Genomic DNA, 13,341 nt, shown 5'->3' with positions numbered 1-13,341 from the left:
TGTCAGATCAGTTGACCTTTTCAGGTGAGATTGGGTTGTATTTCATGGGATGTTTACAATAACTGAGAGGTGGGATGAAGAGACACAGAGCCAGTAGGAGGGGCTCACCCACCATCTGGCTCTAACAGTGCAAGGTAACTCATCAGTAAATCCTGTGGCTATAGTTTGGCAGTTTGAGGGCCACTCCTCAAAGTCAAATGTCAACTCAAGCCTGAAGTTGTCCATCCTGGCTTTAAAAGAAAAGGGACAAATCAACATCTTAGCCCTCTCAGAAGAAGTATGGATTTTGGAAGTGTGTTTGACTCGCTCGATCAGCTTACTAGCATACAGCTTCAACTGACAGAAAAAGTATAGACATTGACATAGCAGACAGAAAAAGTACACATGGAAAAAGTGCAATTGATTTCAGCACCCTGTGACACTGTGTCCTCCTCCACCCTAGTATTGAGTGTAGTCAGCGGGGTCCTTAAAGGCCCAATCAGTGATCTAAACATAAACAAATGGCTAGCCCCACCACCAAAAATAATAAATAGGAATGGAGGACATGTTGTCTGAGCACTCGATACATGTACATGTTTTTTGATTGTAGGCTAATTGCTATATTTTGTGGCTGTAAAGTATTTACATTGATAATCTTTGCAAGTAGCCTAGTGTCTGATTTACTTTTCAGAAAATAATTCCTGCAAAGGTTTTGTTAACATAAAACGGCTATTTATTAATTAGCACACATATAAAATATTTCCCCCAAAGGTGGTTCAAACACCTGCAACACCTGCAAGGTTTGCCATGATGAGCGCTGACATCACAAGGGCGATTTTTTTGAATGACACCAGAGAAAGACTTTCGTCTTGTTTACATCAGGGTCCCCCATTTTCAATTCATAGTGATATATATTTTGGTTATTTTTTTCCTTTGGGGGTGTATAACAATATCTATCAATTGAACAAGTTTTGCAGTAAAATATTTTTATACAAGAATCCATTTCATATATGGGAGACCTTAGAGATGAGGACAAACATGCCTGTGTTTTGTTCTACCTCCGGTAGGGGTATCTCAAAAACTAAAGCCCTTTTTGACAGTTTGTCACAGCACTATGTCCAAATGTAACCAAAACATAGCAAACTATAGCTAATGGTAATTTTCAGGGGTGAGCCATATTCACGTTGATTAAACGTTACACATTACATCCTGCTAAATGAACGTTAGCTAATGTTACGCCATTGTTGAAAAGCCTTGAGGTCGCATTCAACAGGTGTCTGTCGTTTCGAGGGACCATAACGTTAACTTGACAGCAATGTGGATATGCTTTATTTGAGCAGTTGCTACTGTAACGTTACCTTAGTTGATTGTCGTTCTGACATAACTGCAGTAAACAAACTAACGTTAAACCTAAGTTAACTTACCGGTAAGTTCAGTACAGCAACAGACAGGCTGAAATCAGGACGACGTGATCACATGAACAAAATGGTCTGTCTTATGTCTACTATGTCTGTAGTGTACAGTACAATATAACAGACACATTCATTCAATGAAGTCAAGCGCGAGACTATAATCACCAGCTGTAAGGTGTCCAGTCACATTTCCCCCAACCACCAGTCTGCGAATCAGAGGCAGAGTAGGGGCAGGTCTTCGGGCCAGCAGGCTAGGTTGTCTCAACGTAAATAATAATAATAATAATAATACTGTACATCTCAGCATCTCAGTACATCTCAGCTGATTAACCATAAAAAACGCACGTTAATCAAAAATACCACACAATTACTGTACCAATAACAGTTAAGTAATCAACATTTAAGCATTACATTGCAAAATAATATGTCCATGTCTGTAGTGTCGTACACGCAGGCACGCACGCACGCACGCACGCACGCACGCACGCACGCACGCACACACACACACACACACACACACACACACACACACACACACACACACACACACACACACACACACACACACACACACACACACACACACACACACACACACACGCACACACACACACACACACACACACACACACACACACACACACACACACACACACACACACACACGCAGCGGTGCGCTGGATGGATATAATGATTTCCAACTTAGAAGCCGCAACCACGCTACTAAAATCATTTGACGAGGGCGTTAGAGGGCGTTAACGGGGCGATAGAAGGCAATAGAACGGCGGTAGAAGGGATCTTAATTTCCAGTGTATCTGTAGTTTAATTGTTAAGTGTTGCATATTTTAATGTGTTGCAAACTGACAAAGAAAACATGCTTCTTTATAAAACATTTAAATAAAAAAAACATTTGACAGGCAGCGTATGTTCTATTATCATCATTATTATTATGTTATATTCTGTACCTCCCCTCCCCTGTCCATGCTGCTATATGACTATGAATTTCCCCAAGGGAATTAATAAAGGAACACTTTGACACGTTATTTGACTTGACTTGATATCCTGATTTACAATGAGAACGTTTCAAATAGCTCATTTTCCTCGAACTCATCAAGTACATCTCCGATTGGACTCAAATATCCCGGATTGGGCCTTTAAATCTGTGTGCCTGGGAGAATTCAAACATCACTCTCGTCCCAGAAAACTGATCCGATTTCTCCGTCCCTCCCTCCGTTCCCTCACAGGTGCAGAATGCAGACATGTGCCATGTTCCCGTCTTCGTGTCTCTCCCAGGTCCATGTCTGACGGCGTTGTCACGTCGTGGACAGTGTGGAATATGTGACCACAGCCGCCTCCCAGGCCTCATCAATCACATCACATGCTCCCAGTCATTATGTTTAATATGTCGCCCCTGCTAGGGCCCTGCTGGGGCTCTGCCTCGCCTGTCACCGCTGTCCGTCTCACGGCTGGAGCTGAGTAATGGGCCAGGGCTGGACAACATCTGGGCTCCTAGCCACAGACAGGAAGCCGGCTCATCTGTGCTAGCCAGCTGGTATGCCATGTCCCCCCCATGACAACGCTCTGAGGTCGGATGGCGGCGTTCTATTCTGTAGCTTATGTCACCATAGTAACAGCAGTATCTGTCCATGCCCCTGTCCCCCATCCCTCTGCCCCACCCTCCCCCGGGAGAAGAGCCATTGACTTTCCAGAGGTTGCGGAGTGCGGAGGAGAATACTCTAAGAGGTGTTCTTTACGCCCAATCAGCAGAACCACGTCCTCTGTTAGCTTTTCTCCAAGCGCCAGTTCTTATCTACAGCAGACATTATCGATGTGTTGAGGCGAGCAACATGGTGGAGCTTCCTGAAACACGGATAACCCCATCAATAGCGGTAAACTCCACTAGCCATGAATATTCAACGAGTCCTTTCCGAAAGAAGATGAAGGGGTACTGGTAGATGGTACTGAGCCCATTAACACAGTCAACACTTTATAACGCCTGGTTGTTCAAATAGGGGCTACAAAGAGGGAGATGAGTGTGTGGATGCATCCAGTGAGAGCATGCGGTCGGCTGGATGAGGGAGACATATTGAAATGCCACAGTTTGAAATACATCCCGCTTTGCCATTTCAGTGACAAGCCAAACATGAAATCCATGTTCTGTGCAGGATTGGATCACTAGCTTGACGGATGGCATTTTCATAGCATTCTCCGTTGAGGGTCAGAGTACTAGAAGAACTGTCATAACAATGTGTGGATCAAAACACATAATTAAACACTCGTCTCTAGCACAACGCTGCCTGTGATAATTAATTCAAAGTAATTTCCTCTCACGTCTCTGTTTTACTGTGGAGCTGGGCTGTAGCAGATAAAACCCGGGAAGGTGCGGGTGACAGCTGGACTAAGCTATGCAATCCTCAACGAAACCGGGCTAGACTCCATATAAAATATATTGTCTTATACTGACATTTAACAAGGGACATGCAGAACATGGAGGTAGTTTTAACAGCATACCAGGCTGGATATTTCATATTTCAGCCACATTCAGGGTTTCCGTTATTTGCTAATTACTGCTTTTCTTTTTACTGGGAAAATCTGTTGATTTCCCTCTAATTGTTATTTGGTTACCAAGTATTGCACGCACGTCCACTGACAGTGCTTGTTTTTGCCACTGAAACAGAACTCTCACTCAAATAGAAGTCTTGCTCTGAGATCCTGTGAGCCCAGAGTGTGAGTCTGAGTCTGAGTGTGAGCAGGAGTGAGAGTGTGAGTAGGAGTGAGAGTGTGAGCAGGAGTGAGAGTGTGAGTCTGAGTCTGAGTGTGAGCAGGACTGAGAGTGTGAGCAGGAGTGAGAGTGTGAGCAGGAGTGAGAGTGTGAGCAGGAGTGAGAGTGTGAGTCTGAGTGTGAGTGTGAGCAGGAGTGAGAGTGTGAGCAGGAGTGAGAGTGTGAGTCTGAGTGTGAGCAGGAGAGAGAGTGTGAGCAGGAGTGAGAGTGTGAGCAGGAGTGAGAGTGTGAGCAGGAAAACAACAGGTGAAGCAGGAGTCGGAGAGGAGTTAACGTTTACCACAGAAGGTGTGTCGCGTTGGAATACAGCTATAGCTTAGCATTATTAAATGATAGAAACAGCTGAAGAAATTGTGTCCAAATTGTGCCAACAACATATCGCCTCACTTCCTGTAGCATTCACAGACTATTGCCGCTCCATGAGTGGAGGTAATGTAACGTGAATTATTATAAATGGTAACTGTGGCTGTTTGGATTGACAATAAGCATTAAGCATCGGGCATAGCGTTATCGCAATTAGTCCAATAAACACAGAGAATATTTGACTTGAGGGAATTTCTCCCATTTGTCCGTGACACTGGAATATTGCAGGACACATGGGCCGCTGACACGGAAACCCTTGGCCACATTAGTAGAACATTCAGGATACATGTGGCCCACCTGGCTGGGGTCCAAACTCCATTAGTTCCTGTCCTGCATATTAAGTGACTACTCCCATGAATTAGAGATGTTTAGACTCCTGGCTAGGATACAGAGAGAGTAACCCAGGGACATAACACAAAGTAATACACCGTCTTGACAGCAAGACTGCTGGAACCGCATGTCATATCTGCTGGAGGTCACTGGTCCGTGAAATAACACCGATAGGAGCTAAACAAAAACAGCTGATAGCTAATGACTTTGGAGATACATTTGTAAAAGGTGTGTGTGTGTGTGTGTGTGTGTGTGTGTGTGTGTGTGTGTGTGTGTGTGTGTGTGTGTGTGTGTGTGTGTGTGTGTGCTGCATGCAACCTGTAATTGATTTTTTCGTATCTTTATTTCGACGCAAGAGGGGAATGAGCCTGGAACATAACAGCAAATACAAACAAAAAAAATCAATGGAGTCGTCAGTGGGGAGAGAAAAAATATGAAGTAAATTTGAGCAACTGTACCTCTAGTGATTTGAATCCAAGTCTTTCTGTTTCAACACATATATAGAAAATAAAACAGGAGGAGGGAGGAGAGGAATCAAGGAGGAGTGGTTTGATCCGAGCGTCGGGGCGACTGAGGAAGGTCCCCTGGTGTGAAATGGAGAACACATTTAACACCTGATATTATGCGCAACTATAATCACCACGTCGTTAGCTGAAAGTAATTATCAAGTGCACAGACGACCCATCGGAATTGCAAGGTGTATACAGTAGCTGGTCGGTGGGGCAGTTGGATGTGATTATGAACTGAAACTCTGGGTTCACTCTGCCTCCCCATCTTGATAACGATAGGTTATGACTATAACCAAGTTCTGTTAGTTAGGGGCGATGCTTGGCATCACTACTGCACTATCTTGCGTACGTGCACGCGTACTGAATAAACCACAAATGTACCTCTAATACCAGTATTAGTCTGACCACACCCCTCATCAGCTTACCTTCATAAGCAGGTGTGTGGTCACCTGCTCTCCTCCTTCCCAAGCTTTCACCACAAGGTGAGGACAAGGGCTGCAGCGGTCGTCTGATGCCAAGCATCGCCCCTAACTAACAGAACTTGGTTATAGTCATAACCTATCGTTCTGTATCGTTAGTGGCTTAGCTTGGCATCACTACTGCACAAGGGAGGCCAAGCGGAGCCACTTGGCTGACAAATACACCCCGCTGACAGCCCCCCAAAACCATCAGAACAGGGAGGGCCGAGCCCCCCTGACCCCCCCTAATGGAGGGTATCCCCCCTATTAGAGGCTTCACGGGAAGGCGACGGACCCGACCGTGCGAAGAGGCACTCAAGCAACTTAACGCACAGGGTGAGCAGACCGTGGCTTGACCCCACGACTACACACACGCACAACCCGCATGCCACCCGGGAACGAACGGAGGAACAACCTCGTTACTGCCCCCAGAATCACGGGGCCAAGGGCAAACCCAACCCCGTGGCAAGGCCGTAGCAGCGGAGCGCGAAGGAAGACCCAGACCCACCAAAAGGACTGGACTCCCTGGAATGGGGGCCCGGAGAAGTCCATGATGCCAGCATCAAGACCCCACCAGGTGGGCACGTAGTGCCCCGCCCCCCACATCGCCAGCGTATTCGGACAAAGGCCCCTCAGTTACTGCACCTGGTATTCCCAGGCGGAACCAACCAGGCCAGAACCTGCCCAGCTTCCGAGATCGGACGAGATCGGCGTGTTCAGGTCGGTATGGCCGTAAGCCGAGCGGGCCCCGTCCCCCCAATAGTACACCGCCTGGCACACTGACCCTGCAGAACAGGCAGTCAGCATGGCCGTAAGCACACAAAAAAGGTTAACCAACGGAAGCAGGCAGCGCACCGGGGAAAAACCAGGCAACAGGCTGTTAACCCTAGCCTGGAGACTGCGGACGAGACAGGCGCCAGAGGGGACAGCTGAACACAGCCGCCCCGGCGGAAGGAGCGTAAGCTGGCGGTGTTGCATGACCAAGCCTCCATTTAACAACCCCCACCCAGAGGGGTCGAGGCAGAGAAGGCTGACACGATTGGCAAACGTCATGAACGTGCAGGGGCACCCTCAAACGGTGAACCCGGGAGTTGACACTGCTCCAACACACCAGGGAATCAACCACCTCGGTGTTACCCAATGCGGTGGTTGTTCCTATAACCCCTCAAGAAAAAACTCCAAAACACACCTGCGGGTATACACCGGCTATACCGCAGTACAAGTGTTTCAGTTTCCAAAAAGGGTTAACCCAGGCCTACGGGTCGCAAACATCACTTCGGACCGGGCCTGGCGGTACGGGAAGCACAGGGTCACCAGAGGAGGTCAAAAAACCACCCCCACAGGCCCCTCTTCGCCATGCGTGAGAGAGGAGCGAAAAATAATGGAGAACCAGCCCCTAAGCACACCGTACCTGGTATTCCCCGGCGGTCTCCCAACCAAGTACTAACCAGGACCAACCTGTGTAGCGGCCGAGATCCGACGAGATCGAGCGCGTACAGAATGGCATGGCTGTAAGCCATGACGACAGTGCTGAGTAAAAACATACCCAACCAGGGTCTCCATAGCGCTTAACCCTGTGACACCCAGACCGACCTGGCATTTTTCCCCCTGAAAAAAGCCCAAGTCCCTCAGGGTACCAGAACAGCAGATCTGCATCCCCGGCGGACAACGGGTTCAACTGATCTGGACCAGCGTGACCAGAACCAGTCCCGTGCCCTAACCACGCCGACATGCCTACTCCAGGAGAAGGGCAGATATGCGTGTTGATCTTAACATGAAAAGAAGGCGCCACCCAGACGTTCGGACGAACCGCGCCTGGTGGCCCACCCCAAGGGCGTGAGACCCCACTACATATGTTCAGATCCATCCCGTCATCATCCCCCAGACATGAACGAGAATCCGTCGACAACCCACCCAGGTCATGGGATGTGGTCGCCGGAAGAGGAAAAACCCCCATCCCAGTTGCTTTATAAAAACGCTGTTTCAACCACAAGCAACCAAGGCGTGCCAGTCAATCGCCTGTTTACAGCGAGCTAGCACTATACGTGCGTCGGGACACACCCCCATCAATGAACAGGCTATTTAGACCTGTCATTGAATCCCCAAGGCGCCCAGGGGAACGACAAGAGGGGTGTGACACTCCCTAACTCCAACACTTCTGGAATAGAAAGAAGGAAGCATCAACAGTATGTATCCCAGTCTACACAGCCGGGGTAAAAAATGTTCACATTTTTACATCCCACCACCCTCCCATAGGAAAGAGACGGGGATCCCCAGAGAGACTTCCCACGCGAGCTGTACAGATTGAAAAGAATATATTGCACCTTGAGCCATGTAAAAAACTGGTTTTAGGGCCTCCGGGGAAGAGGCACCGAACCCATACACACTCAATAAACGAATTGAATCGAATATACATACAATAGAAAAGGACCCTTCTAGAGGGTCCACTCACTTTGACAATCTGAGGAGGAAGGCTCTGTACTCTGATGGAGGCTTCCTCACATGGAAGAAGGAGTCCGAACTCACAGAAGGCCCGAACAGGCGCTTGGTGAGGAGGAGCCCTGACCACCCCCCCTGAAAACAGATCCATCACATGGACCTGAACAGCACACGGAAGTCCTACCAACAGAGACGCGCACGGTGACGTACTCTATGGCGGGGGAATTCCTGCGGTGCACACGCCCAATATACCAGGCCGTGGGACCAGGAACTCCCTCCCCCCCCCCCCCCCCCCCCCCCCCGTAACGTGCCGAACCGCCACGTGACGGGAACCTTGAAGGACAGGGGGTGTACCCCTGACCGACAGAACAATGGGGAGAGGAAAGGTTACCAGTTCACCCCTTTACGACCCCACACCCATGATACGACGTAACGACAAAAAGAGAATATGACACAGTCATAGTCAGCCCTATGAAGCGTTTCACAGCTCCACACAGCGCATGAGCTAACCTGCTATCTGATTTTTACTAAGGAAAAACACAGAATAGAGAGGGCTCTAAGAACCCCGGTCCAACACACACATGTGCTTCTGTGGCCAGTACAACCCAGTTGTAGGTCACATGACACACACAACCCATCATCACCTACAAAAAATGGCAAAAACACTCAACAGAGGAACGCCGTTTTTTCCACAATGAGAGAATACATCATTCTTGATTAGTATCGACCACAGGCCTTGCTAAGCACACATGACAGCAACCAAACCAATTTCCCTTTAGGAAATAAGTTTCTCCAGCAGATTTAGCACAACCTCAGCAATCAAGCTAAGAGTTACATCGTATCCCTACCACACAAAAGACACAATTAATGCACAACATGTCTGATAGGAGGTGATAAAGTCCCCAGGGAACCGGGGGGGAAAACACAATCCTCCTATTTTACCCTCAATACGGCCAGTTAAAACAGGAAAACCTGCTAATGTGTGAACTCACTGTTCATTGTCATTACAGTCTGAGAAAGAACATTCTTTTACTCACTTGTCACCAAGCATAGCTTCATAGGTTAGTTGCCTTAGTAGTGAGTACACGGTACACATAAACACCATGATGTTTCTCACACAACAACCAGATCAATACATCACGATCTGCACGGAGAAGCTAACTGCCAGTGACAAAAACAGCTCACACATAACCCGCAACGTATCCCAAATGCATTGCAACAACACACGTTTTGGGAAAAAACACCGTTATTCACAATACATTTAGCAAAGTAAAACCAGAAGACGTGTTATGAGGTCTGGCCAACCCCGTACCTACCCGGAACGCAGATCAGCGAAGTGCAGTCACAAGACACCGTAGAACACAGCCGTCCTGTGTTGTTCGATCCGGGCAGCGTCGCCGCTCCAACCAGTCGCTACAGTCCTCTTTGTTGACGCAATCGCCGTCCAGGCTCAGGGCAGGGTCGACGAACATCCCCTGTCAAGGATGACGTCGTGGTCAAGAGTGTAAAACATGTTAAAATCAAAGCACGTTCAACAGAATAGCATCAAGCTAACGGCTGCTCCAACCGTTCGGGTGCTATTGCTTCCGCTCGCGAGACGCCGATCTAACGACGCACGCGATCAGAAGCGAGCTCCCGGCGGCGCGCGAGAAGCTAAGCTACCCCGCGCCAGGCCACTGACCGGCTAACCGTAAGCTATGAACATGTAAACAATGACATAACACTCACCCAGACAGGCCGCCGTTCTGAACCTCTCCTCACTTTTTAAGAGAAAAGAGAAAACAAGACGTCAACACCGCTTCACAACGGTGACATTACCACGTCCGGCGGAATCAGCACAGTACCAACTGGCCTGTATAGCTGACTTTGAACATGAATCTGCCGCTATCGCACATTACATGCACATATCCCCTCGTGAAGGAATACTCTCATTTGGATATGAAAGATGGGGCCTTAACACGGTGACAGAGAGAATCCACTCGTCCAGAACACACAGGGATCACCAGTGTCAATGGTCGCGGCCCACTATAGTTAAAACTATAATGGTCTTCAGACCAAGGTCTTCTGTCGCCTAGGTGGCTAAACAAAGGACCCTAGCCTGGGGCCGGTTTCCATAAACTTTGTCAAGTAGCCCCCATAGCACTAACAGACAAGTGGAGCCCGCCAGCAAACACTACTCACCCAACCTGGAACGCACCGCTTCTCACAACAGCGGCATGTCCGACAGTTCAGCTGTGGCCTGACAGGTTTCACCCCAACAAACACAGCAAGGAACTGCAGTTGAGAAGCATGCAGCGGCGTGCTCCCAATACGAAAACCGGTGGAGGGTTTTTAGAATGATCATCATCTTCCAGACACTCCAGTACGAAGACAATATCGCCGTATTTTCTCGAAAATAGTGAGAGAGAAAATAAAGATATGATGTCAACGTATCCTTGTTTCCCAAAGCTGTTCCTAACCCAATTTCTTCCATCATGGTGTCAAGTGTGGGGATCTACCGAGGCACCTCTTCCTTGTGGTGAAAGCGAGAAGGAGGAGAGCAGGTGACCACACACCTGCTTATGAAGGTAAGCTGATGAGGGGTGTGGTCAGACTAATACTGGTATTAGAGGTACATTTGTGGTTTATTCAGTACGCGTGCACGTACGCGAGATAGTGCAGTAGTGATGCCAAGCTAAGCCACTAACGATACAGAACAGAGACTAACAAGACTAACAAGACCTGACCCCCATAATCTCTACAAGACCTGACCCCCATAATCTCTACAAGACCTGACCCCCATAATCTCTTTCAATGGGGAGTCCTCCCTATCTCAGATTCCATCATATGTAAAATTGTTTTTCTTTCATATTTGAAGTCACTTAGAAAATGATTGACAACACAGAATGGTTAATTTGGTTAAAAAAATAAATAATAATACACTTCATGCAGTGGTTTCTGCCACTGAGCCCTTCGTTACCATGGCACCCACTCGCTGTGCGCTTCTGAGCTACAATTTAGAGCTACACAATCATGTCTTACAATCTGCATATCATATCTGCAATATCCCTGGATACACAATCACTATTATCATAGCAATACCGCGGCTTACTTATCATAAGTGCATAGTGAAAAACAACGGTATACTAGAAAGGAATACCAATTGGCAACAGCATCATACTCACAGTGGTCATATCCAGCAAGGAGAATTCATCATATTATAAATAACACAGGGGGGGGTGAGATTTTAACCATGTTGGTCTTGACCAGCGGTTGTTGGAGATACTCAAACTCCTTGAACAGGGGATGTAAGGGATCATCCTGGCTTTCCCCTGACAACCAATTAGATCTCAGGCAGCAGAGCCGGCACAGGGCCTGCGCAACCTTGACACGCCAGACACGGATCATTGACATGCATGTGCACACACGTCACAGTCACAGTCACACACACACACACGCACACACACACACACACACACACACACACACACACACACACACACACACACACACACACACACACACACACACACACACACACACACACACACACACACACACACACACACACACACACACAGAGAGAGAGAGAGAGAGAGAGAGAGAGAGAGAGAGAGAGAGAGAGAGAGAGAGAGAGAGAGAGAGAGAGAGAGAGAGAGAGAGACTTTTGATGTTCTTTTATTAAAACATGTCAACTCAAAACAGTCAGTAGAGACACAAAAATCTCACGGCATCTTCATAAAAACAACACACACACCCACACACTCACCCGCACACACACCCACACACACACACGCACGCACACACCCCACACACACACACACACACACACACACACACACACACACACACACACACACACACACACACACACACACCCACAACCACCCCAACAAACCCCAAAAACTTCCTTCAGCACATAAAAACCACTTGACATTCAAATGCATATGTTCAGCCCCTCCCCCCCCACAGTACCCATTGCATTCCCCAGTCCCCAAGCAGGTCCTGCCTCTCCCTCTGGATCTCCACCATGCTCTCCTCCACAGAGTCCCTCACGATGAACTTGGTGACGACCACGTTCCTGGTCTGCCCAAAACGGTGGCAGCGGTCCACACCCTGCTGCTCCGATGCAGGGTTCCATGCCGGGTCCATGAGGTAGACGTGGGAGGCAGCGGTCAGGTTAAACCCGACCCCTCCAGCCTGCGTCTCTACAATTCGTAGCCGCATTTCTGCAGACCCCTCTCTGATTGGTTGAGGCCATTTCTGCAGACCCCTCTCTGATTGGCCGAGCGCGCGCATGCGCATGAGCCGCGACAAGCTCCTCTAGCCAGGAGTCGAAACTCCGTTAAGCTCCAGAGAGAGAGGCTGAAAACCCACAGTTGTTGCCCGACGGATGGGAGCCGAATCCCGGATCCGAGTTTTCTGATGAATAGCCCCAAAACATGGAGGTCGCGAACGCAATTTATACGCATGGAAGTATTGATTACGCCATAACGAATCATTAAAAAATATATACCGTTAACTGGAATATGTTGTGTGTGCCTTTACACATATGTTGGATAGGATTATGTAATTGGTTTGTCATTAAAAACCAACTGGAACATACATGTTTCGGAACCAATGTGTAACTAGACAGTTACAATATAACATTTATATTAATTAACCCAGTTAATGCCTTAAGAGAAAGAGTCTGGTGGTCAATTGCTACGGAAATGTTGGGCGATATATTGGGTGACAAGGTATCATTGTATTGTATTGTATTTTATCTTAGTACTTTTATCATGTCTATTTTATTATCTATTCTATTATTATTTGTATTTTTTGCACAATCGAAGCGGGCATGGCCACCTTCATTTCAGAGAAAGAGTCTGGTGGTCAATTGCTACGGAAATGTTGTGTCTTACTAATAATAACAGATTCGCGTATAACGTTATTTCGCATGACTTCGCGGTTTATTCATAACGTTATGCACATTTCACAACACAGCCAGCTGTCAGCAACTGTACATTGTAGCGTTGTTATTTCGCGGCCTGGCCATTTGATGTTCCCAAATCATATTCAGAAAGTATCACAGAGACTTCTATTGACCA

General features: G+C 47.7%; 1 protein-coding gene across 1 annotated transcript in view; it reads right to left on the bottom strand.

The window, feature by feature from the left end:
* Nucleotides 1–13,341, bottom strand: part of asic2 (acid-sensing (proton-gated) ion channel 2) — a gene marked incomplete at its 5' end in the record, with an annotated part of 362,882 nt that overhangs the window by 162,486 nt on the left and 187,055 nt on the right.

This window comes from Notolepis coatsorum (assembly GCF_963971535.1).
Source record: "Notolepis coatsorum genome assembly, chromosome: 14".
NCBI lineage: Eukaryota > Metazoa > Chordata > Actinopteri > Aulopiformes > Paralepididae > Notolepis > Notolepis coatsorum.
Note: the sequence above shows the minus strand (reverse complement) of the source record. Positions and strands in the feature narration are given on the sequence as shown.